This window comes from Quercus lobata, chromosome 10, assembly GCF_001633185.2.
Source record: "Quercus lobata isolate SW786 chromosome 10, ValleyOak3.0 Primary Assembly, whole genome shotgun sequence".
Taxonomy (NCBI): domain Eukaryota; kingdom Viridiplantae; phylum Streptophyta; class Magnoliopsida; order Fagales; family Fagaceae; genus Quercus; species Quercus lobata.
The window spans coordinates 10,861,876-10,865,374 of NC_044913.1; positions in this window are offsets into that span (position 1 = coordinate 10,861,876).

Here is a 3,499-nt window from a genome sequence, read left to right on the forward strand (position 1 = left end):
TCAGATTTCATGAGAGGCTTAGATTTTGAAGAGAGTTGGGCTCAAGTTTTAGAAGGCCGATGCAAAGAAGGATTTTTTTATTGTGGCTTAGAAGCAAAATGGGCCCGTGTTTCTTATATAAACCTCTAGACCCAACAATGAAAATCCTATAAATGGACAATTTATCTCGAACCCCTTTTAATCATCTTGTTAACCATTCTAATCAGTTCAAGGAAACCATTGTAAATTTCAGTGACTATGTGGACTTTTTAAGGTTAGGGTAAGAAAAAACTTGATTGGAAAATAAGAATTACTTAAAAAAAAAAAATTGTTGGTTGGAAGGATCATGTTACTATTCTCCCGTTATAAAAATAACTTATTTTATTTATTTATTATTATTTTTATCTTATAAAAATAGATATGTGAATTCAAGGATTCTCTTCTTGACCCTGATAAATAAATAAATTCAAAGTTTTCCTAAGCTTTCGAAAATAGTATTAAAAAAAAAAGACCCAATCGTTCTTTACGAGGGATTGCATAAATGGGGAGGAGAGGTAGGAGAAAGGAGGGGGAAGAAAGAGAGATGAGTATTCTTCATTTAGACTGCTAGCCCAAAAAAAAAAAAAAAACTCATTTAGGTTTATTATTTTTCAATTATCAATATTCATACATGATTTGGTAATTTAATCTTTCTAATATATATATATATATATAAAAAATTTAACATAAAGTTTTGATAGAAAATTAATAAAAATACTAGGTGATTGATCTAATCACCACAAGGTCATATGTGACATGTTTGTGAGTAAGGAATTTATTTGGTGTTTGGTCGGCCACTCTCACTTGAGAAAGAGAAGCTTCTCAAGTATCTTAGGAGCATCTCCCTCTAAATCTCAAAAAATTTTTTGCTCATAAACATTAGCTCTTATAGCATTTACATTGGCATAGCCATAAATTTAGTAATTCGGTACCATAAAAAGTTACTTTATCTATTTTACCACCACACTTTACAAAACATCCAACATTGGTGGTTTTATTTTAGCTTTTAACATAATAAAATAATATAAATAACACAATAAAATAATATATTTACTACAATAAACAATAACCGCCACCACCAACGCAATAAAATAATATAACTTTTAATAATAATAATAAAAAAAAAAATATATATATATATATATATATTTATTTATAAGATGGCTATGCACTGTAGCTCAACAACCAAATTTTTGCTTTCCCTCCACCATTGTAGCATATGCTTTTTAGTATTGGTGGAGTTAAAAATAGCAATATGGAATTTTAGCACCACCAATACTAATGCTCTAAGCCTGATGGACAATTGTAGATTAGCAACTGATTTTTTGTTATTAAAAAATTCAAGTACCTAAAATTATATAACTTCTTTCTCTTTCTTCTTTGGTTTCTTTTTACTCTCATACTATTTCCCCGTTTCTTATCACAGAACAAATGAAAGGAGGCTCTACCTCTCAATTTCTTCTCAAATTCTTCTTGATTCCTTTTCAAATCAAATTCCAACACCAATGAGAACATCAGCTCAACCAACAAATTCAAACAACTGATCAAAAAAAATCCCTCTCTTCTCTCGTTCTCTTTTTTCTATGAACGATCACAAATCTCTATCTTTCACAAAAACGATCACGAATTTCTCTCACAAAAGCTAAAATCAAATTGGTATGCCAACTTCAATCATTTGAAATCATTTTTCTAATTAGAAAATTTTGAGTTTAGAAAAATGGGTTGTGCGGTATGATGGGTTTGTGTTCTGTTAATTGCTCTTGAGAAAGAATAAAGAAATAATATTTAAATAAGTTAGAGAAATGATAGGAGAGATGCTATGTCAACAATATTTTCACAATAAATTACAGGTGGTTAGTTGTTATTCTTTCAAATTTAAATCTAACACTAAAATTATTTTTTTGCCCCAACAATAACAACCAGTAACAACTTGTCACTTAAGATTTATTGTAAAAATGTTGTGGACATATCATTTCTCGAAGGATAGAGAGTTTGTTAGAAAATATATTTGAAAAAGTAGGTAGGTAAAAGATAAATGTAACTGTTTACTCTGCAAACAGTACAAAAATTTAGAAAAGCTACTGGAGATACTCCAAAAAGGTTTGGCCTCTCACATCCACATGTATTACATTATAATTATCGCCAATTTTGAATTAATGCTACAAGATAATGAGAACATCCACATGTGGTCTTAGGGACAATATCCTAGCTAGGCTTAAGTCAATTCAGTCGACTTAACGGAATGCTGAATTGTTAGAAGTCCCTGCTTTGCAAAGGAAATGTTCACCAACTCACACCAACAAGAGCCGATGAATGAGTTCCCTTTTGAATCACAAAGAGGAATGATTTTCCTAACAATCATTGTCACATTGCAATTTTTCTTATAAACCTCCTCTCAATTCATAATTATAGTTTAACCTTCTGAGCTTATGACCAACCCCACTAGTTGGTCATCGACCTAGAAAGAAATTTGTTTATTCATTATGGATTTTACATCACCAAAGATTTGATAATTTACCACTCTTGTTTGGTCAGAGTCCTTGTTGTCATTCATCTTCTTCAATCCACCCACCCTACAATTTTTCCTTCAACCAAACGGTAATAATAGAAAAACATTAATCACTTTTATTTCTTCTCGTGGAGTAAATGTATGGTGCACATAGCGTGAGTTCTCTTCAAGTCTCAGTCTAGCAGCTCAATTCCATACAACAAAACTCATGACCCAGGCCTTGAGTGCTTGACACAAAGAAAGAGGGAAAAGAGGGGGGGGGGGGTGTTGTGGGGTGGGGTGCAGCTATGAAGAACACGTAGCCATCACCCATTGATAGATTGTAAGCTTGGAACATTTATAGGTAGGTTGATGAGGTCTATAGTATTAGTGTGATGTCCCTTTGTCAAAGCGTAAAACCAGTTGCAAATGGAGAGGGGCTCAAAACCACTTCAACCAACCAACTTCAGAAGGCTCCTTTGATGTAAAAAAAGTTTGGTTAGAGAAGAAAAATGGAGGTAAGTAAGGCATAGCACTCCTATTTCCAAAGGACTATTTGAGTGATTCAAAGGAAAGTTCAGGGACATCAGTGTATCCATAAGGCAAGTGTTTGACCTAAAGATCCACTCTACTCCATTATAAAAAGAAAGGTATGATTGAGGAAGCAAAACAACAAATTGAGAAGCAAGTCAGTAAGGAAACAAGAAAAAGTAGAAATTACAAATAATTGAGTGCTTTCCCATTACTGAAAATTATCTCCACACTTAGCAAGAAATCAAAATACACAACCTCATGGCTGTCTTATCCTCCTATCACCATTCCTATCTCTCTCTTTAAATTCAAAACTAGCACTAATATATTTTAATGGGTGAACAAGTTAGAATTTCCAAAAATTAGTCATTGTCTATAATTGGTACTAATTTGTTGTCAAGCAACTACACAAGGTTGGGGTTTTGTCTCTCTTTGTGTGGATTTTGTTTTCAAGTATTGGAT